The sequence below is a fragment of the Mauremys reevesii genome, unplaced genomic scaffold (assembly GCF_016161935.1).
Source record: "Mauremys reevesii isolate NIE-2019 unplaced genomic scaffold, ASM1616193v1 Contig2, whole genome shotgun sequence".
NCBI classification, from domain to species: domain Eukaryota; kingdom Metazoa; phylum Chordata; order Testudines; family Geoemydidae; genus Mauremys; species Mauremys reevesii.
Window position 1 is genome coordinate 3,779,828 of NW_024100826.1, and position 23,945 is coordinate 3,803,772.

Here is a 23,945-nt window from a genome sequence, read left to right on the forward strand (position 1 = left end):
CGTCTAAGATTTTGAATGTACTGGAGATAAGTTGTTTCGCTAGCTTCATCAGAGGATATCCCGAAACATAAGTCAATCGGTAGCCTTGCTTCTCTACCAAACATTAAATAATAAGGAGAAAATCCAGTGGACTCATTTTTACTGCAGTTATAAGCATGCACAAGGTAACTGACATGCTCACTCCATCTCGTCTTTCGGGATGGATGCAGAGTTCCCAACATGTTTAGCAAAGTCCGGTTGAATCTCTCCGGTTGTGGATCTCCCTGAGGATGGTAAGGAGTGGTTCTGGACTTCCTTATTCCTAAGGTTTTTGTCAGTTGATGAATTAGTCTGCTTTCAAAATCTCTTCCCTGGTCAGAATGGATTCGGGCAGGGAAACCATAATGTACAATGAATTTGTCCCATAAAATTTTGGCCACTGTACTAGCTTTTTGGTCTTTTGTGGGATATGCTTGGGAATACCTTGTAAAATGGTCAGTAATTACCAGTATACTGGAGTGGTTTTTTCTATCAGGCTCCAATGACAAAAAGTCAATGCACACCAATTGCATGGGTGCATCTGTAGTGATGTTCACCATAGACGCTGCCCATTTTGGCAGGGTCTTCCGCTTAACACACCGAGAGCATCGGTTGCAGTGGTTTTCCACAGATGCTATCATGGTCATAATACATCCTAGATTTGCCCAGGTTTGGCTCTCGCCCTGGAGGGCAAACCATGCCTGGGGTCTTCTGGCCCAAACGACCACAAAGAGTGGCCAAAGACTGGAACATGTTGCTGTTGGTCCCAATCAATATGGGAATGCCATCAGAATTTTGCGTCTCAGGACAAATCAAAGCCAGAGTATCACATTCCTGGAGACATCCAGCCAGTTCTGCAGGAAAACTTAGAGTCACTAGTACATACCCATCGTACGGATAACTAGCATTGCTAAGGCCCCATATTGCCAGTCCCTCTAGAGGATAGATCTTCACTTGAGGCAGGAATTGCCGATGGAACTCTCTAGTAATAATGGTGACCTGAGATCCACTGTCGAGCAGGGCCCTACAAGGAATTCCTTCTACCATCACATTAACTACTGCTTCCGGGCCTATCAATCCCTCTGGGAATGGGCTCCAGGAAGGCTGTTCATAGCACAACTTAGTGGAGCTCTGCCTGTGACGGCTCCCAGTATGCTCCTTCTTCGTTGTGCTACTTTCTCTTCGTTCCTCGGGTTGTCACACTGGGTGGAAATGTGCCCATCCTCACCACATCGGTAGCAGAATCTCTTGTTCCTTGGGAGGGTCACCAAGGTCTTCTTTACAGGTTCTCTGTTGATGTCCTCTCTCCCTGGGCAAAAAGGAGGGTACTTCTTTTCCATCAAAGGTGGTGGAAGAATTTCGCTAGGTGACCCCTGAGGCATCTTACTTGTCATAAATTCAGTGAGCTGTGCTGTCAAGGTATTAAGCTGTTGATGGAGGTCCTCAGTGGTGGACAGGCAAGGGTCATCCTTTGGTTTGTTAGGAGCAACAGTCCTGCTCAATGAGATCTTATTCCTCTCTCTAGCAGTTCTCTTTTCCTCCTCCTCTCGGACTTCTCGCAGCAATTTATGGAATTCTGGAGGGCTGTCCAATCGGTCCACGAGTTTCAATTTCATAATTAGTAAGTCATCATAAATGGCACCTCGTATGACCTGTTCTAGTCGTACTCGGTGTTCCTTGCTCCTCTCAGTGCCTTTACGGCGGATGCACAGTTGAAGGGATGGTTCCAATCTGTGAAGATAGGAAGACAGTTTTTCACCTGGCTGTTGGTAACAGGACCGAAATTGAAAATAGAGGTCTTCCCCTGTCTCTAGGCTCCCAAAGGCATCCTCCATCGCCGAGAGATAGTCATCAACAGTGGCAACAGGCTTGCTGGCTTTTAATGCATAGATTACATTCCCTGCAGGTCCTCGCAGGCTTTCTGCCACACGTTTCCTCTTTTCAGCCTCACTACATTGCCATTCCTGCATCACCTGATTTAGTTGATGCCTCCAAGTGTCATAGTCATCTTCCCCTACAGGCACTGGTTTAATACCTGAAAAGAACTTCAGCTTTCGGTAAGGGCCCGATTCATATGCTGTCTTTATGGACTCCCCTATTGCTTGTCCCATAGCAAAAATTATTTGGTCCGTAGAACTGGGGTGAGGTACAGGACTACTTCCTAAAAGAGTCCTTAATTCACTCATGGTCTTCCCTTCCTGCCTAAGAAAGTCTCTCAATTTGGACTGAACATTGATAGTTTCAGATGGTGAGGCAGGTGGGGAGGGAAAACGTGATTGTGCTTGTATGGTCACCTTCCATCCATCCTTCTCTCCATCTGGCAGAATTACATGGGGAGTCACCACAGTAGACAGTATAATCTTGCTCTCTACAAGAAGGGATAAAGTAGCTTCCCCTTTTCCTTGCATCTGACTCCGAACCACACAAGTTCCCCATTCTTTAACATTAGCAATCTCCTCTTCAATTTTTCTAATGTCCCATTCAGTGGGTACATTCGTGAGCAGGAAGTGGCGTTCAGGGTCAGCCCCCTCCAGCTCACACCAAGTCACAAGCCTCTTCTGGTAATCCATACTGGGAATTTACGTAATTTCCCAGGAAGACAGCAGGGGTGTATATAAGGTCTGAGTTTAAAAGACGGGATCCCAGCGGTGCCTCCAATGTAGCGCCCCTCTCCACCTGATTACCTCCTTTACTGGCAATCTACTTACAGGTTCTGATGGACAGGTCTGGGTTCTTTTGGATCCCGCCACCCACTCAGTAGGGTGAATCTTTTTTGGTTATGAAATTAGTTGGCGGTGCCTCCACCCCCCTCGCTCCTTCCTGGCAGAGTCACCAGGGCAGCTTGGGCGGAAAATTCTAACTACAGAGGAATCCCCACTTATTTGCCAGATAGTTGGAGACTTCCAAGAAATAACACAACACATAAAAATATATTCAACACAACAATTATATTAAACAGGCAACAATACAACATAACAGGGGAAACACTATTTTTAGGGTCACCGGTGCCCACACTTAAAATACCCGTGTCTGGATGTAACAAATGCAAAACTAGTGTCCTGTTGGTACGCGTACTTTGCTGGGGCCCTTGATGACCGATACAATTCTCTGCAGAGGTGTAGCAGTGGGGCTGACTGGGTTCAGTACAGCCCAAAAGACCCACAAGTGGGAGGAGGTGGTGAATCCCTCCACAGGTGTAATAAGCGGTAAATTATAAAATCCTCAAACCCTCACTCCCTGGCTTGAGGACACAGTTCAGGGAGTAGAGGGTCCCCAAAACAAATTCCCTGACTAACTAACTAAAGACAAGGCACTCACGAACTCCACAAATGATCTTCAGGGTTGAGGATGACGCTGGACGATTTCAGGGCTGCTGTCCGCTGGCAGGGATCCTCCTCAGGCAGGAATCAGCCCTGGACTAGCAGCGCTGACCATGTGGGGACTGGTCTCACCAGGGGAGCTGGAGGCGAACCCAGCCTGGCTGGGGAAATTTCTCAGCAAACATAACAATTGGGAATCATCCGTGAGGAAGGAAAACCCAGCTGGGGAATCTGGTGTCAGGTCCCTAGAGGCCAGTTCTCAGGGGGAACCCTGCTTGCAGGCCTGGGACTCACCAGCTCCCCTCAAAGCCTGTTTGGCCTTTTCCCTGGCTGGCTCCAGCCTCCCCTCAAAATGGCTTCTCCCTCTCCTCAACTCCCTGGGAGGGGCATCTCCACTCCCTATTGGTTGCTGGGCAGACTCTGAGGTTGCCTTGGCTCCTCCTCCCTGAGCTGCCAGCAGACAGAGCTCCAGGAATCTCCTTGGGGGTTACACGAAGATATACAGAGAGCAAAATGATGACTTGTTTATGCCCCATCCTTTGCATTTCCCCTTCTTGATACCTGTGTGTAACTCTAAAGCAGGGGTAGGCAACCTATGGCACGTGTGCCGAAGGTGGCATGTGAGCTGATTTTCAGCGGCACTCACACTGCCCAGGTCCTGGCCACTAGTCTGTGGGGCTCTGCATTTTTCTTTAATTTTAAATGAAGCTTCTTAAACGTTTTAAAAAACTTATTTACTTTACATACAACAATAGTTTAGTTATATATTATAGACTTATAGAAAGAGACCTTCTTAAAACATTAAAAGGTATTACTGGCACGTGAAACCTTTAAATTAGAGTGAATAAATGAAGACTTGGCACACCACTTCTGAAAGGTTGCCGACCCCTGTTCTAAAGTGATTCTTAATTTGGAAGCAATAGAGAAATCATTTCACTTTTATTCAGATTACAAAAAGACCCCTACATGAGGCTTTAGAGCAGGGGTGGGCAAACTATAGCCCGCAGGCCATTTTAAGCCAGCCCTCAAGCTCCTACTGGGGAGTGGGGTCTGGGACTTGCCCTGCTCTGGTGCTGCAGCCGGGGAACAGGGTTGGGGCTGTTCCACACGGCTCCCGGAAGCAGCCACGTTGCCCCGCTCTGGCACTCCAGCTGGGGAGCGGGGTTGGGGGCCACTCCATGTGGCTCCTGGAAGCAGCGGCATAGCCCCGCTCCGGCTCCTATGCACTCCAATGTCCTCCTCCGGTGCTCCAATGTGAGCTGCAATGGCGGTGCCTGCAGATGGGGCAACGTGTAGACAGGGCCGGCTCTACAGTTTTCGCTGCCCCAAGCAGCGCGCCAAATTGCCGCCCTGGGCGGCGGGGGCAGTCCATGTGCCCTTAGGGCGGCAGGCGCGTTTCCGCGGAGGCGGCAATTCGGCGGCAGCGTCTATGTTTAGCTGAAGCTGCCCCGGACAGCGGAAATGCGCCTGCCGCCCTAAGGGCACACAGACTGCCCCCCCCCGCCCACGGCAGCAATTCGGCACGCTGCTTGGGGCAAAACAAGGGGGGCTGCCGCCCCTTGCAGAATGCCGCCCCAAGCACCAGCTTGGAATGCTGGTGTCTGGAGCCGGCCCTGCGTGTAGAGCTGCCTGGTTGCGCCTCTGTGTAGGAGCTGGAGAAGGGACATGCTGCTGCTTCTGGGAGCCATTTGAGGTAAGTGCCACCTGGAGCCTGCACCCCTGAGCTTCTCCTCTCACCCCTGAGCTTCTCCCCACACCCCAACCCCTGCCCCAGCCCTGATCCCCTCCTGCCCTCTGAATCCCTCCATTCCAGCCCAGAGAACTCTCCTGCATGCCAAACCCTCATCCCCAGCCCCACTCCAGAACCTGCACCCCAGCCTGCACCCCTTCCCGCACCCCAATCCCCTGCCACAGCCCTGAGTCCCCTCCCGCCCTCCAAACCCCTCAATCCCAGTCCAGAGCACTCTTCTATACCCCAAACTCCGCATCCCCCAGCACCACTCCAGAGGCCGCAACCTCAGCCGGAGCCCTCACTCCCCTGCACCCCACTCCCCACTGCAGCTCACAGTCCCCTCCCGCACCCTGAATGCCTCATTTCTGGCCCCACCTCAGAACCCGCTCCCCCAACCACAGCCCTCACCCCTTCCCACACCCCAACCCCAATTTTGTGAGCATTCATGGCCCACCATACAATTTCTATTCCCAGATGTGGCCCTCAGGCCAAAAAGTTTGCCCACCCCTGCTCTAGACCTCTAACACACAATTAGAGCTACAACCAAAACCCCAGTAGCATTAAATTAATTATTCTAATAGGAACTTATCCATTCAGCTACAGAAAACACCTTCTCAACCCTCTTTAAAACCCCAATCAAACAGGCTCATTGCAGCATGCCCAGAAGGTCCCTAAATGTGGGGTATTTTGGACTGCGGGAAAGGGAAAGTCCCAGAGCCCTCACAGAGGCCAACCATCCCTTCTCTTTTATAACAAAGGGGGAATCAGCTCAGGTGCCCGTGCTGACTGCAGTTGGGGCAGACACAATCCCTCAGGTAGGCCAGTCCCAGGTCATTTAGGGCTTTATCGATCAGAACCAGCCTCTTAAATTCCACCCAGAGACCAATGGGCAACCAGTGCAGATCCTGGAGCCATGTGCTCCCAGCAGGATGCTATGCTCAGTAAGTGACCTAGCACTGTCTACACTGGGGTTTAGGTCGGCTTAACTCTCTCGGGGTGTGTGAATTTTTCATGCCCCTGAGTGACGTAGCTGGGTCGACCTAACTTTCTAGTGTGGACCAAACCTTAGTGAGTACAATAAACAGAGGACCTACAGAAAATATCTATGGGGCATGAAGAGGCTCCGTGTGACCCAACTTCTGTCTAGTAAAATACGACAAATCTACAGTGTGGTGGGGTCTCTCAGCTGTACGCAGGAGGAGAGTAGGTGTTTTTGGGTGGTCATTAGATAAACCATTTGGGATTTTTTTCAGTGAAATAGTTTTTCCATCAGAAAATGCAGATTAGTCACACACTTTTTGTGGGAACGTCGTGGTGTTGATGGAAGTCCTGTCAGGAAGGTCTTTCTTAGCCAGGCTGGATTTTCAAGGCAAAACTACAGACAGAGCAAGCCTAGAATAGCCAGTAGCCCTGTGGTTGGGGCATTCACCTGGCCTGTGTGAGGCCCAGCTTCGTCTCCTCCCAAATCAGGCAGAGCAGTCACTTTAACCTGTGCCCCCCACACCTCAGGTGAGTGCCCTAACCAGTGGGATCACAATGCAGAACGGGGGAAATATTAAGTTTTCTCAGGATAGAAAACAGTTTTCCTCAGCTGCCAGGAGTACAGATGCCTCAGTAGACAAAGCTCAGGTCACTGTTAATAAGCACAGACTGCAGGAAGCCAGCGGTTACTTACACTAGTTTCTGCAGTTTGCAGTCTGGGTGTTTCAGTCCCTCACACAGCAGCCGCACACCTGAATCCCCCAGTTTGTTATCCGCCAGTTCCAGCTCTGTCAGGCTCTGGCTGGTGCTGAGAATAGTGGCGAGATCCCCACAGCAAGCAGCTGTGAGGCTGCAGCTCCCCAACCTACAAGAGACAAATACACAGAGAGGGAAGTGATCACTTGTTTCCTCCCTGTTGGCTGTGGTTCCCTCACTGGTGTCGGTATCTGTCTGGAGAGGGTTTCATTTCCATTCTGGAGGGAGGGAAGGATGGCTCCTGCCACATGTGACACTAGCCAAATATTTAGGGGCTAGGGACATCCCAGGTCCTCAGCAAGTAAGGGGTTAATTCTGGCTTCCTTCAATCTGTCCTTGCACAGGTGCTCAGGGAAAGGGCTATAAAAACAGCTGTTGGGGAGCCAGTGGGTGCAGAATGGCTGTGGGTTGAGATGGCTGCAAATCCAGGCTGAGCGAGCCTCAGGCTGGGGTGGTTTATGATTTGATGTGTTTAAGTTGTTTTGCTTTGCTGATTGAGATTTGCTTCTGCTGAAATATCCTTCCTGATTACCAGAGTCTTGCTGCCGTACAGTGCTAGGACCATGGTACCACCCCATACACCTGCTGCTCACATTGCCTCTTCCCGACTCTCAATAAGACATTTGCTGTTGCAGCTGAGTCTTCAGAGCTTTGCTGGTCCTGCAAATTTGGCCTGAAACTACACCTGGGAGGATATATCATGCAGGGTCTCTCAAGGGTCTGTCCTGCATCCGGAACTGCTCAATATTTTCATTAACAGCTTGAATGATGGAGTGGCAAGCACACTTATAACATCTGCAGATGGCACCAAGCTGGGGAGGGGTTACAAACAATTTTAGAAGACAGGATTAGAATTCAAAATGATCTTGATTAATTGGAAAATTGGTCTGAAATTTATCATATTAAATAGAGACGTGCAATGTTCTGCAGTTAGGAAGGTAAAATATCAAATGCACAACTACAAAATGGGGAATAACTGGCTAGGGGGCAGTACTGCAGAAAACGACCAGGGGATTATAGTGGATCACAAAGTGAATATGAGTAAACAGTGTGATGTATTTTTTGGAAAAAGGCTAATATCACTCTAGGGGTGTGTTAGCAGGAGAATCGTAGGTAAGACATGGGAGGTGAATGTCCCATTCTACTCATCACCCGTGAGGCCTCAGCTGGAGAACTGTGTCCAGTTTGGGGCATCACAGTTCAAGAAAGATGTTGACAAATTAGAGTCTAGATGAGAGCAACAAAAATGAAAAGAGGTTTAGAAAACAAGCTCCACAAGAAAAGGGTGAAAGACTTGGGCATGTTTAGTCTATAGAAGACAAGGCTGAGGGGCAACATAACAGACTTCAATTATGTGAAAGGTTGTTATAAAGAGAATGGTGATCCATTGTTCTCCATGTCCACCAAGGGTAGGACAAGAAGTAATCAGCTGAATCAGCAGCAAGGGAGATTTAGGTTGGATATTAGGAAACACTTTCAAACTATAAGGAGAGTAAAGTCCTGGAACAAGTTACCTAGGGAGACTGTGGAATCCCTATCCTTGGAGGTTTTTAAGAACAGGTGAGACAAACACCTGTCAGGGATGGCCTACGTTTACTTAATTCTGCCTCTGCACTGTGGGATGAACTCGATGACCTCTCGAGGTCCCTTTCAGCCGTATATTTCTATGGAGTGGAAGGTGCAGGGCCTGGGGCTGGTGGGAGCACAAGCATTACAGTTCGGTAACCCAGCAGCCAGAGCTACCATGCTAGCAGGCACAGACTGGAGCAGACCAGCCAGTACTTACAGTATTTTCTGCAGTTTGCAGTTGGGATGTCTCAGTCCCTCACACAACACCTGCACACCTGAATCTCCCAGCTTCGCCCCCCAAAGGTTCAGCTCTGTCAGGGCCTGGCTGGTGCTGAGAGCAGAGGAGAGGAACCCACAACATACAGCTGAGAGTCTGCACCACTCCAGCCTACATGAAATGAAGAGAGAATGGAAAACGATTCATTTCTGACCCATGCACTGTGTTCCCCTCACAGATGTCTGTGTGAGTCTAGAAAGATTTGTTATTGTGGGAGTGCAGGGAGAGACGACAGCGCTGTGGGAAGAGGCCAGGGGGAATAAAAACACAGAAGGCCGTTAGTGTGGATTTCTTCCATGCACGCCTGTCAGGCAGGGTTTAGCTCTCGTTCATGTTGGTGTAACTCTGGAGCATCCCTTGCAGTCAATAAAGGCAGACTTGCAAATACAGAGCAGCTGAGAGCACAGTCTGGCCCATTATGTCGGTTATGCATCACTCCACAAGTGACTGGTCAGTTGAAGTGAAGGGAGGGGGACAGGTTGTGGGGTCACTTTTAGTGGGTTGGGAGGGGGAAGGTTGTGGCTGGAAAATAGTTCAAACATTTTCATTGCTAGCGCTCTGGATCCCTTCTGGTTTAAGCAGATGGAGCCAGAATAAGCTCTCCAGCCCCCAAGTGTTCCCCAGGGCCATGAGCATCCATTACCCGTCCCTTGTAAGAACAGACACCCTTAATCCCAGAAGACAAACTACCTGATCGTTCTCATAACCAACCAACCCCCCACAGTGTTGAGGATACAGCACCTTTTCCCCATTACAGCCTCTGTCTAGCACAACTGGAATCCCCAAACCTCTCAGCCCCCAACCTGCCCGTGAGTGACAGACACAATAGAAATGTGTGACAGTGACTGGAATGTGGAACACCTGGGTCTTGCTTTACAGAGCACCGTGACTGAGCAGATTAATGATTTTTAACTAAACGTCTGTTTTTAAGGCTGTTTCTTCCCTGGGTGAATTAAATAAACTAGTTGTTTAAGAAGAAAACTAGAAAAAACCAAGACCTTAGTCCAATGGTAGCCAAAGGACCCTTGCACAGGGCAGCAGCCAGGTTTGGATCAGAGACTTTCAAGTACACAGAACAGACTGCTACCACCTGAGATGGCGTAGTAACTATTTATCCTATGCATGGACCAGCCTGTAGAGAGGGAGTTTCCAGTGGGTCACACAGCTATTAACCATACAGCAGTAGAAGGTTGGATGCTATTTGACATTCAGATAGCAGGCAGTTCCCTGTGATGATGTGGTGTGTTGCAGTCAGTGGATATGTGCTGAGTGGACACTGGGATACAGTTACCGGTATCCTGGGAGTTGTCATTTCCTTGCTTTTAAGGATTTGTGTTGAGCAGGTGCCCCACTCACCCAGCCGTAATCATTTCTAGACAAAGATGTAGTTTGTGGAGTATCCTGGCTTAATGACAACAAATGTAGGAAGGTTTGGGGGGAGGGAGAGAGAGGCCAGGAAACAGGGAGCAGGGATATTTGAAGTGGGGTTAATGGTGTGTATAGGGTCCCAGCAGATCCATTTCCACCCTCCCTAACTCCAGCACAAAGGGGCCTGTGTTCTTGGTTCCCACCTGTCAAGTGCTGCTCTGCTCTGCCTGCCCAGCCATGGCTCCTTGGAGCTCTGAAGCTTTGACAGAGACTCTTCTGCTCCCAGTCGTCCCACAGGGTAAGTCCCAAAACTGCATCACACATCACACATGGACCCAGTCTGCTCCCTCTGTGCCACAGCAAACTCCTTCTCCCAGCAGCTCTGCCCTGCGCGGAGGGAGCTGGGCCGCACACTCTTTGGTTTTGGCAGCAGCACCCTCCCTCCCCACAGGCCACCTGGACCTGGATGAGAAGTTGCCTGAAAATGGAAATCCCTTCCCACAAAAAAAATTTGCATTTTTGAAAATGTTCTGCCCCAAATTGGGACAAAAATTCAAAGTATTTTATGGGAAAGGACTTCCAGAAAAATTCCATTTGGGGAGAACCAAAATGATTCCCTAGCTGCCTTCCTGGCTCCAGGGCTGCCTGGCTTCCCAGATGCCTGAGAAGAGACTGGATGGGAACCTGGACAGACCAGGAGAGCTGGTTATTGAGCCAAGGACCCAGAAAGCCTAGGGTCCTGCAGTCTCTCCAAACAGAGAGGCTGAAGCTGACTTCTCCATACTTTTTGCCACTGTTGTTGGGTCGTGTGACTGCCAGGTCGCTCACTGTGCCTAGTGCGACAGCAGCTGGGAGATGTACATGGATGAAGTTCTGCAGGGTGGTCACCTATTCTAGAATCCTCTTGACTAAGGCAACGTTGAAAACCTGAAAGCGGTTCAGTTCGGCTCTTGACAAGGAAGCTGTCAACTTTTGCAAGCTCCTACATCCCAGGACAAGAGGAGAAGCTGCCTTTACATCCGGGGCTAACACCAAAAGTTCTCAGCTACTCTCCTGTTGCTGTCACCTCTGTCTGGGCAGGGACCCCACATCCCTCTTCCTCCTGACCAGGGGTTTGGGCAGCCGCCTTGCAAGTTATTGTGTCTGTCCCAGAAGGTCTGACCAAGAATCCTGCCCCTGCGCTTTGTTTTCTCTCCCAGGCTGTGGCCAGTATGTGGCTGCAGCTACAAGTAACCAAATAGCTCTGGCCTTAAACAAACCCTACTATGACCCTGTTTATTTCACTGACACGCTCACTTTCTCCTTTTCCAATGCAGAAGCTCACTGTCCTGCCATGATGGCATCAAAGGAGCTGGGTGCAGATACCCCAACCTAGTAAGCAGGGCCAGTGAAACCATTTAGGCGACCGCTAGGGCACTAGGATTTGGGGGGTGGCATTTTCTTCGGCAGCAACCGTGGCGGCCAGATCTTCAGTCTCCCTGGTTGCCACCGGCATTTAGGCGGAGGGAGCTGGGGCAGGGGAGGGCAGGGAGAGCCACCTGCAGCAAGTAAGGGGGGGGCAGCACGCAAGGGAACTCCCCGCCCCAGCTCACCCCTGCCCTGCCTCCTCCCTGAGCACGCCATGGCTGCTTCACTTCTCCCGCCTCCCAGGCTTGCGGCTCAGGGCGGAGGGTGGGGAGCTGTCGCAGGGGGGGCTCCTCAGGGCGGAGGAGGGGAGCTGCCATGGGGGGGAGGGGAGGGAAGGGTGCCTCAGGGCGGAGGCTCAGGGACGGGGGAGGGCGCAAGGTGGAAGTTTTGCCTAGGGCGCGAAACATCCTTGCACCAGCCCTGCTAGTGAGTGACACAAGCTGCCTCCTTCTGAGGCAGCTGTCAATCAGAGTGTGGTGGGTGGTGATGTAGGAGTGATCTGTCACTAACACAGTCTCCAGAGATCCCTTCTCTGCAGCACATTAGATCCAAAGCTGGTGGGGGGTGGGCACTGCACCAGGTTCACAAGGCCATTATTTCACCTTGTGCCCTGCTCCCTACAGAGTATTTCCCCGTGAGTTGTCTAGTCTACTGTGATGATGGCCCAAGTCATGGAGCTTCCACCCCTTCCGGGGGGAGACTATTCCATGGACTATTCCAGCAGATCTGTCAGAGCAGCACAGCAGTGAAGCAGACACACTTCAGTTGTGTATCTTCCCTCCCGCTCCCCCCCATATCACTCTCAGTGAGTTACTCATTTCCCACCCTCCTCCGAGCTGTGAGGGAGAGATGGGGCAGTTGCCACCAGGGAGAGGTGCCACCATCACTCTCTGCAGGGCTGTGGCGGAGGAGAGGCCAATCGTCACTGATGGTGGAGAAAAAACAAAGAGCTTTGAGATGAGTCCTGTCCACCTACATACTGACAGGCAGAGTTTTGAAGCCCTGCTTGGGGGCTGGTGGGGAAAGATGGGGACAGAAGCATCTCATCCCTCCATCCATGAGTCTGATGTTCTGGGGAGAGAATGGGGGTCCCTGGATTAGGGGTTTGTGGCTCTAACCCCAAACCTCCAATGATAGACAGCAGCTGCAGTAAAAGGTAGCTGATTTTGACATTCACTTTGCTGTTGCTTTTGGGGCAGATTTTCAAGAGAGCTCACCATCCAATGTGGAAGGCTTCAAAATTTGTGCAGAAAAGTGTCACAAGTTTTAAAGTTAATATAAAGATGTCAAAGTCATTAAAGTTATATGTAAAATGGGCTGTTAGTGGAAGGGTAAGAGAGTGCTCTCTCTCTCTCTCTCTTTTTTTTAAAGCCCAATATTAAAGAATTGGTTTAAAAAAATTGAAATATTTTCCCAGCTGTCTACTGTGGGCCCACTTTTGCTTAATATTTCCATTTTCCAAACAGGGCAAGCTGGGTGCATGTTGTGACCCATTGACAATGGTACTGGAGAGACATTGAACTCTCAGCTCTTCTTTATACCTACAAGGGGCAGACACCAGACACCAGCTATAGCTCCTATAAAGTGCTTTACATAGAGGTCACTTGAAAATACACAGAGGACACCAAATATTACTTACCCTAGTATCTGTAATTTGCAATTTGGATGTTTCAGTCCCTCACACAGCAGCTGAACTCCATCATCTCCCAGAGAAAAAATATAACTGAGGTCCAGCTCTGTCAGGCTCTGTCTGGTGCTGAGAACAGCGGAGAGATCCCCACAGCAAGTGCCCGTGAGACCACAAAATCTCAACCTGCAGGAGAGACAAATGCAGGGCAGATACATCAGAGAGTGAACAAGGCTCATCACAGCAATTGGCAGGTGGCCCAACCCAGCATCTCCTTTCCCTGACCAATCAGCATGGGGAATGAGCCAGAATCCAGCCCTAGACTCTGTCCTAAGCCCCATCCCTTGACCAATGAGAACCAGGTTTGAGTGTGACATCCTATATTAGCCCCACTGCTTGCACTATAAAGATGGAGAGAGAGAGAGGAAGAGGGGTGTTTCCAGGAAGGCTCTAGGAGAGGGTTAGCAGGAGGAAAATGGGGAAGATGGAGGCAGAAGTTTAGAGGGTGGTAAAAAGGTCAGAAGAGAGGTTAATTGGAGGGTAAAAACAGACACTACAAAACAATGAGGAAAAAAGAGTCAGAGAGAAAAGGAGAGAAGAAAACTTTCAAGCAGAGAAAAACTAAAAATAGTAAAGGGTTGACCTAGTGGAACTCTGTTACATTATTTTATATTAAGTCTGATGCCAAAATGTTGCAGTAAAATACGCACTCATGGCATGTGGCCAACCCCAAAAGTTCCAAAATCATGAGTCAAGCTCCAAAAACATCACACTATTAGCTTAAAATTCATGGGATTTTTTTTACAAATACATTTTTGGTTCTTTTTCTTTGTCTTCTGGTTTTTGAGACTGGTTTTCAGGCTCTCTCTGCAACCACAAGGGCTAGAAACTTAGCTTTCATTTTTAAAAAGCGAGGGGCTCACTTATTCACATGATTCCAGGAGCTGTGACTTTAAGAAAAAACATCAAATATAAAAATTTGTGATAAAGTCATATGATGGCAACAATATTATGTGTAAGCAGAGTCAGGATGAGCTCTACCCTGACATCTGGTGGTGAATTCTGGCGAGTTGTGCAAAAGAACTTCAGGGGCTGATCTTGTTTGCATAGGCACACCCACCCCGCCTAACATGAGCCCACAGCTGCCCAAATGGTCACTTTAGCTGCTGTGGGATCCCCAGTTTCTCTGCTATCGGGGCAGGAAGAATAAACTGTTGTTACCCTGACTATATGAATCAACGACAGTGGAACTATTTTATGACAAAGGGACTGACCATCAACTAAGTAGCATTCGCTAGACAAGGGACATGGGTTCCAAAACAGTGAATTGAGGGGGGGGGGGGGCTGGGTAACCCCAACCCTCTGCTCAAGGGTAAGTAGTCTCATAGCCATCCAAGGCTGTGATCAAGTGTCTTGATGTTTTTGGTCTTTTGGACTTCAGATGAAAACCTTGTCTGTGTCTCTTGGACCTTGAAGTAAAAATATCATCTAAATTATATAAGAGCTAATTTTGATTTTATTAGAAATCTGGTTACAAGCTGCTGAGCTGAATTCACTTTGGGCCAATGGTGCACCAGCACAGAGGTTCCCCTACTACAAGCTGAAGTCACTGAAGAGCTAAAATTACTGAATGTTGTTGGGAGGAGGGGCTGAAAATATATTGCTGAGTGGCTGATGGCGCAGAGCAGTTTGCAGGACACCTGGTGGAGTGGAGTGTCGAGTGGAGCATTTCATGGGACAGGTGGAACGGCTGGTGGGATGGCTGGTGGAGCGGAGCGGCTGGTGGAACGGCTTGCGGTGAAGGCTGCAACAGAACCCCACGGAAAGGCGGGGCAGTCAGCCTCAGATCATGTAAGGTGCCCCTTAACACCCCCTGCACCCCCCCATTTCCACCCAGGCTGGGAGGTAAAACTCTGCAGATAAATTTTTGAACTCTGGGGCTGCACTGACCAGGGACAGAGACCTTTGGGGTGTGGGACTTTGGGTGATTTTTCGGGTTGCTGGACTTAAGACCCTCAGGGGAAAAGGACACTGCCAAACTTACTTGAGGGTGGGTCTGTTGCTCATGGTTTGTGTTATGAATCCTGTTTGTGGTGTTTCCCCAACATAATGCTGCATTGTTTCCCTCCTTTATTAAAAGGATTTTTCTACACTCAGACTCTGTGCTTGTGAGAGGGGAAGTATTGCCTCTTAGAGGCACCCGGGGGGTGCTGTGTAATTGTCCCAGGTCACTGGGTGGGGGCTCAAGCCAGTTTTGCACTATGTTATTGAAACGGAACCCCTGGATACTGAACCAGGCCCTTGTTGCTGCCAACTCAGATGGGCAGAAGGGTTACATATATATCAGACAACATGACTCCATAGGACAATGGGGTCTCTGTAGCTTGGTTAGGAATGGTAGGTGGGTATGGGAGTCATCTGTCCAGAGATTAGAGGAATAACATGATTTTTGTTTACCTCAAAATCTTTACTGTAAAATAATGGGTTTTCAGTCCTCCTTTAATTGCAAATCTGAATGCAAACTTAATTATAGAATTGCTAGCACTGCCTCCACAAGTTTTTCCCCAGTGTTGATGCTAGGTTTTAGAATACTTCATGCTTGCAGCTACCTGAAATAATCATATATATTTAAGGGTCCTGTGGTTTTGATGCACATCTGTTTTCGCAGTACATTACCGGATGCACTAGCAAATTATCCTAGCACAGAAGTCCAGATGAACACCAGATGTCAAGATGTCTGGGTGGCGGTGGCTAGTTCATTCCACTGATCACTGCTGCCTGTGCTACCACAGCTACGCTACTATTTTTAGTGCACTAGCAAAGATCAGAGCTAGCATGAATGTGTGTATGTGAGCTCCCAGCTCCAACTGCAGACAAAGCCTAAGACTTCTAGGGCAGAGAGCTACTTATCAATGAATAGATACTAGGGGTCCAAGCACAGTGTCTGATTTGAGGAACTGTGTCTGGGAAATTCAGGAAGCTGACTACCCAGGGCCCGGAGTTACCCAAGCAAAAATGCAAAGGCCATGAAGAGCTGTGGGGAGGTGAATTCCTGCAACCCCCCTCATGGATACATACTTGGAACAGCTAGCTCATGCCACTGCTCGCGCTACCGTAGCTACATCACTATATTTAGCATGCTGGGTCGATGAGAGCTAGTGCAAGTGTGTCTAGTCACTCTGGGAATCGCACTCCCAACTCTGAGTGCAGACGTAGCCTTCGTGTGGGCAAAAGACTGTGGGAGTTTCTCATGAATATGAGACTTTCCCACCCCAATCCAAGATTTACATGGAAGACAAACAAGAAATACAAGCCAGCCTCTGGAAAGCATTACTCTAGGCACCAGCCACCAATCCAGTGCAACTGAGTTTCAGCCACAGCACGCAAAATTACTACAGACACAGGAACACCTCAGGATCAAAGCTTGTGTTGAACAAAGCAAGGTTAGTGGCTTAAAAGATGTTTATCAGCTTCAATTAGATCCTTATAATATATATATATATAATTAATAATAATCCCTGACCTGGTCTGCATCCCCAGAGCCTGGCTATCTGACACTGCAGCCTGGGACCTGGATCATTCCATGCCTTCCAGCTGACACTGTGCCCTACAGACCCAGACTAGGCAGTTCCCGGGGCAGAGACCCAATTTTATTGCCACCCAGCTTCAAATGCAAAAGAAGCTCCTTTGTAACAAAATCCTTTGAGTGCATCTACTTAATCTGAGAGACTAATGACAAGCGCAATAAGACATCCCAATAGCACAGATCTATTACCTACAGAGAGCTCAAGTTTTCTGGAGGAGTTGACAGAGACATTGACTGACATGGTGATGCAGTTCCTGAGGCTCCTCATTCTTGGAGGCTTAACAATTCACACTGACAATACACCTGATCCAATGCACAAAACTTTCTATTTGCCCTGTTCTCCTTTGGATTATCACAGACACAGCCGGTCACATCCTGACCTTTATAATGAACGTGGATCACTCCTCGATGTCAGTCAGATTACCACCTCCAAAAGAGAAAGAACATAAGAACAACCATACTGGGTCAGAGCAAATCTCCATCTAGCCCAGTAGCCTGTCTTCCAACAGTGGCCAATGCCAGGTGCCCCAGAGGGAATGAACAGAACAGGTAATCATCAAGTGATCCAACCCTTGTCACCCATTCCCATCTAATAGCCATTGATGGACCTGTTCTCCATGAATTTATCTAGTTATTTTTTTTAACTCTGTTCTAGTCTCAGTCTTCACAACATTCTCTGGCAAAGAGTTCCACAAGTTGACTGTGCGTTGTGTGAAAAAATACTTCCTTGTGTTTGTTTTTAATCTTCTGCCTATTAATTAATTAATTTCCAGGCAAGAAGGTCTTATCATCATAATCCATCCTAGAGAACTCATTGATTCAGTTAGACTCACAAAGCACTGATGCCCTAGCCCAGCAGCCAAGGACTAGAAGAACCAGTGAGACATCACAGTCACTGACTGACCACAGCCATGAATACTTTGGTTCTGAAGCACTTCCTTCCCATATGGCCCTCACAGAGCTTTGTGGGTTCTTCTTCCTGTGACAGATGATGCAAAAAGGCAAGAAAACCCAAGTGCCAGTGTTGAGAACACTCAAGAAGATACAACAAAGTATCTGAACAACAAAGTTTTCTTTGCCTGCTCCTTGGCCATGGAGAAGACCAAGAGATCCTCATTCTTCTCTTCCGTAGCAACCACCAAGGCTTCATCTATGCAGCTGGACCATGCAGTTCAGACTATGGGGGTGTGAATTGCAACAGCACAGCATTCTGGTGCATGCAGCTCCCCAATGTGGATGGTCCTAGTGCAAACTAAGAGGTACCTAGCTTGTGTTAACATAGTCCTCTTCAAACAGGACTATGTTAGCACGAACTAGGTACCTTTTTGTTTGCACCTGCATTGTCTATATGGGGGAGTTACAACACAGAAGTTTGGTGCATGCTACACTTCACACCCCTGTGGTCTGAACTGCAGGGCTGTGTAGACAAGTCCCAAGTCACACCCCACTGAACTATTCTGGATTGTCAATAACATTGCTAACCTAGATGCCGCCTAGCTCCAGAGCCCAGCACCATTCAGCATGAGGAACTGTACCCACTTCACAGAGAAGATCTTCCACATCCAGGATGGCCTCTATGGCCATCAGGGACAACACAAAACCCTCCTCAGAATTCTGTTCATTCACAAAACTGGAATCCTAGATATGCTAGAGGAAATCTGAGCCTCTGTCTATGACTCCAATCCTTGATCTCTGTGGCTAGTGCATGGCAGCAAGAGCCTAAGGGGGTGTGGGGCCTGGGGCAGATGTAACGAATCCATCACTTCCGGGACTGACCCGTCACTTCTGGGACTGATTGCGCTGGCCAATTCCACTGGCCCACAGGGCTCCCCAAAGTGCAGGGCCCGGAGCGGTCTCCCCGATTCACCGTACCTTAGGAATGGCTCTGAGCAAAAGCATCTAGAACCCCTACTAACAAATACTGTCATCGTCTGCTTTTGAGGACAGAAATCTGCTCCCCCAACCTGGAGAATGCAGTAACCTGGCCAGGACTTAAGAATCCATTGCTTGATACAACCAGCCTTATAAGTTTCATAGAGAAACTTCTGAGCTTCAGTTCATCTGCAAATTTGACACCATCAGCTCAGGACTAAACAAAGACTGTGAATGGCTTGCCAACTACAAAACCAGTTTCTCCTCTCTTGGTTTTCACACCTCAGCTGCTAGAAGAGGGCCTCATCCTCCCTGATTGAACTAACCTCGTTATCTCTAGCCTGCTTCTTGCTTGCTTATATATACCTGCCCCTGGAAATTTCTACTACATGCATCCGACGAAGTGGGTATTCACCCACGAAAGCTCATGCTCCCAAATGTCTGTTAGTCTATAAGGTGCCACAAGACTCTTTGCTGCTTTTACAGATCCAGACTAACATGGCTACCCCTCTGAAGCCTTACAAGTGAATGCCCAGTATCATCAGGTCTCCTATTTCTGAGCAATCTAGTCAAGCAGTTACTGAACATTTGCATTCAACTTCACTTGTCCATTGGCAATATCCAGCTGGGTTTTAAGCCTAGACACAGAACAGACATGGCATGTCAAGGCTGATGGAGAACCTCCTCCTGTCCACAGGCGAGAGGATTTTTGAAGCTTTTTACTGTCAGGGTCTGCAGAATGGGGACAAAGCCTACTCTTGTTGGATTCAACAGTTAAATTTGGAGATGGGGTGGAGGAGCACCTTAGTATAGGGATGTTGTGTGCAGCAAAAACTGCTTTCAACAGGCTGAACGATGACGGGAGGACATGGGATGGAGAACTGAGAAGATTCAATGGGAGCCTGGGTGTAGGTGAGGGGATATGAGGAAGTATAAATCAACAGGGAAGTCACAAGCCTGAATGGTGGGGGAGGATCAGGGACGGAGGGAGGAGCAGGAGGGGATCAAGGCAGCAGGAACTGACTTAAATGAATCTTATATTATTTTGTCTCCAGTTGGCTCAATGGGGTGGGAGGTGAATTCCCTCAGTTCTATAAGTGCTTTGAGATCCTCAGCTAGACGGTGCTCTAGGAGGGCATGTCATTTCAGGAATAGAGACTGTTCCTGTCCCTCCCACCACCTACCCTACAGAGCAGGAGAGAGGAATGAGAAGTGGATGCGGGGGTGACTGCAGAGAAGGAGAAATTGTTCATAGAGGGATCAGAGCTGTCCTGGTTTGCAGGTGGTGATTTTCCTTCACTGCAAGGGTCCTCCTGGGTAGTGCCTCCTTCTTGCTCTCACATGTTTGAGGGTGGGGAGAAAGTATCCCCAACTGAGGCATTAATAGGAGAGACTCAGATTTTAACCTCACCACATACCTGCAGGAAGTTTATTGTACCCCATCCACGCCTCCTGCCAAGGTCTTTACATAAAGGAAACTGGTCAATACTTACACTAGTCTCTGCAGTTTGCAGTTTGGCTGTTTCAGTCCTTCACACAGCAGCTGTATTCCCAAGGCTTCCAGTTGATTACCACTCAGGTCCAGATCTGTTAGCAGCTGGTTGGTGTTGAGAGCAGAAGAGAGCTCCCCACAACAAGCAGCTGAGACTTCACAAGCCTTCAATCTGCAGGAGATAGATGCACAGATAAGAGAATGAGCACATCTGACTATCCAGTCCTCTCCTCTCAATTGAAATTCCAGCATGGAAAGCCAAGAAGCATTTACCATAGTCGCCATGACCCTTAATCTAAGGATTTGCAACATATCAATAAACAAATGCATAGAGACTGGTGAGGAAAATGAAGAATAATGGAATTGTATAGGAAGCCAGTTGTAAATTATAGTTTCTCTTTCTTGTAGACTAAAAGTCTCAGTGCTTTAGAAAGAAATATCACCCAGATCAAGGAGACTATGACCAAAATAGACAAACTGAAGATACATTATCCTCTTGTATCAACCTAGCTGCATTTACACCAGTGGTTGAATTTTTAACTTATTTTTATTTTTATTGACTTTTCCACACCTATGAGCCTTGTAGCTATGTTGACCTAAATTTTAAGTGTAGATCAGGCCTTAAACATGATGGATAGATACTGAGGGCTTGTCTATACAAGGACATTGACCAGAATAGCTCCCTGTGGGACACACTCTTCCAGAATCAAAGTCTCTTTTCCTTTAAAACAATTACTCTGCTTTACGAGCTATTGGGATTCTCATCTGTTGTAAGCTGCAGAGCTGTCCATTAACATCCTGGGGATCTCAGAGGCATAAAGGTGGTTTAAATCCACTTAGCTCCACCCTCCCTCTGGAATGTGAGATCTTTGTTGCACCTCTTAAAAGCTCAGCAATGAATCTTAACCTTGGTGTTGGTAGCAGTGGGATTGTAAAAGAAAAGTTTACACTGGGGTCCTTCTACGGGCATCTGTTATGTCCATTAGCCTGTGTTCCACAAGTGTGTGTTCAGCTAAGCTGAAGGTGAGGGTAGTGGGTGGCTGCATTTTCAAGTGGGCTGGTGAATCCCGAAATGCAGCTGTGAAACTGTTCTCGGTGAGCTTGGAGGGGCCAGGGGAAGTGCCTAGCTTCTATTTGCAGAAGCTGGGAATGGGCAACAGGGAATAGATCACTTGATGACCTGTTCTGTTCATTCCTTCTGAAGCACCTGGCAATGGCCACGGTTGGAAGACAGGATACTGGGCTAGATGGAGCTTTGGCCTAACTCAGCACTGCCGTTCTTATGTGGTGTAGCTGTGAGGAACCCCAAATGTGGGCCTAGTGTAGAGAAAGGAGCTCTACACATCTATCAGCAGCATAGTAGGCTCAGAGAGGTGTGAACTGCTCCATTCATCTCAGTGGGAATTCTCATCGCCCACTCCATCAGGTATTTAGCATTATGGTTTACACATGGGAGGCAGGAAGAGGGGCTCAGACCCCCAGAAGTTTCATACATAAGTAACATAGACTGGGGTCTGGCCTATAGGCTGATTTAGTGTCCGACAGACAAAAGGAAGTTTCCAGCCCTCATGGCAACAGAGATCACCAATGTGAGCCAAGTTTGTAACAGATACATTGAAGTCAGCCTGAGTCTGCAGAGAGCCTGAAGCAATCACTCAGGAATGGGAACTCTCCTGTCCCCCAGTAATCTGACTGTACTATCAACTTTATTGCTCGCCAGTGAGATTTCAGTGCCAACATCAACTACTGAATCAATTATCATTGTAGCGGGTAGAATGAGGGGATTAGGGGATGGGAGCGAAGCCTGCTGGGTTGGAAACTGGAAGTTGCTGCAGGGAAGGAAATACAGAGAACACACAGGAGACAGCAGAAGAGAAAGCAGAGAGGGGAGGATAGAGAAGGAAGAGAAACCAAAGGCAGAAAAGCAATGGGTTTAAAGGTGAACAGATTTTTCCACTGATGATGAATGCAATAATAAAGCACTAAACAAACAATAAATAGTAACAAAACATTTAGTTACTACATAAAGGCCATATTCTCGGCTGGATCTCTGTCATGAGGGGGGCATTCCACTGTGCCTCACAGAGAGAATATAGTATTTATAGCCTGACCTATGGACTATAGGTAACCATAGAATTCAACGCTCTTCAAGTGAGTTTGACACCCCGGCCTTACATGCTGGAGCATCTATGTACCTTTCTCATGAACACTCTGCGGGGCTTACAGTCAGTCCTGCCTCCCTAATGAATCTTAAGACTGTGGCCACCTTCTCTAAGACTATGACATGGTTATCAAGTGGCATATTGGTTACTGAAAAATTAGGCCCATCAATTGCTGGAATGTCACATGTACCTGACATACCCAGAGAGCCTCGTCTATTATTAGAACAGCTACTGCAGTGCTATTGTGACAATAGTGACTAAATGCTTTTCTATTACCCAAACTCCTGCCTTCCCTCTGCTGAGAATAGTTTCACCTCCTACTGCGAGTACCTCACAGGCCAGACACACCTCAGCCAGGCAGGAGCTGAAAACAGTGAATGTTACAGTTCACACGCTGAGACGGCTACTCAAAAGGTGCACAAGGGGCGGGGAGACCACAGGAAGCCTTGTTTATAGGTTGGGCGTAATAATAGCTGCCTTTTATTCGATGTAAAAAAATTAATTGAGCTACTTTATAGAATAGACTGCTGAAGCCAATACAGGCCTCTGTTTTGGCTTCACACAGGCCATGTGCATGGCTGGAGCAGGAGCTTACCATGTGGCACAAGGGGGTTCCATGACGATCTGATAAACCCAGGGCAGTGGGTTGATTTTGTCTGTGTGCGAGAAAAGAACAGACAGAAATACCACAGAGCGAGAGACAGAAGGGCAGAACAAGGCAGCCGAACAAGCACTGGAGATGTTTCCCTAAGAAAAAGCCCAGAGAGAGCTTGTGGCATCTCTGTGTTGCTGAAAGAGGCGTGAGCTTTGAGCTAAGAAACTACTTCCTGTTTGATTCTTCCTGTGTCTGAGGAAATGGGACTGTGTGCAGTCTTCATAAACAAAACTGAATCAAAGATCAAAGATACCTGGATCCATCACCAATTTCTCCTTCTAGCAAACAATACACAGGACCCCAAATTTTGGCTAAATGCTCAAGTCAAAAAGGGATGACACCTCCCTCTCCTTGTGTCTTGTGCTGAGCCCCTCCCCCCCCCCCCATAAACACAGTCTCCTTCTTCTTTCCCTACGTTAGGGGCAGAAGACTCACTAAAGGATGCAGGGAAGAGCAGAAAGGAGCCATGATAAAATACACCTGTATGTAATGGCCAGCAGAGGTGACTGGGTAAAACAAAAGAACATGCTGTACCTCCTGAAGGGGGGTTAGCTGCAGGCAAATTCCCCTCCCTTGGCACATGAAGGAGTTACAGGAAAAAGTCTTCCTTCCTGAGACAGAATCCCTCCCACAGTTCCCCTGAGACGCACATCGTTCTCAGCATGGGAATGTATCTATAAGGGACGACTGGGAGATATAGGGTCATCAGGCTCCTGGGGCCTCTTGTGCTTTTATTAGTTGTAAATCAAAACAAGTGTAAAATTATTTTAAAAATAATTAAAATGATGATAAAGCGGGGCTTTTATCAAAGCGATTAAGATTCTGCAATAGTTTTAAATGCCAGGGACACATTAGGAATCATTTATATATGATGATTTATCCTTCAGATTCAGGGGGATTGGAACTACTGCTCCAATATGTGCCCATCTTTATTGATAAATTCCATTTACTGAATGTGACAGGCTAGCAGACTGTTGGGAGCCACTGAGACACCAGGGGCTGGAGGGACACTCAGTGTTCAGCCTCTTCGGGTATGTCTACACTGCAGCGAGTCCCAGGGCCTGGATTAACTGATTTGGGCTTGCAGGGCTTGTGCTACAGAGCTAAAAATAGCAGCGTAGAT

The 23,945-nt window shown here is 48.2% G+C and overlaps 1 pseudogene; it reads right to left on the reverse strand.

Moving 5' to 3' along the window:
* The window catches only part of LOC120393463, a 71,028-nt pseudogene that overhangs the window by 11,402 nt on the left and 35,681 nt on the right, over positions 1-23,945 (reverse strand).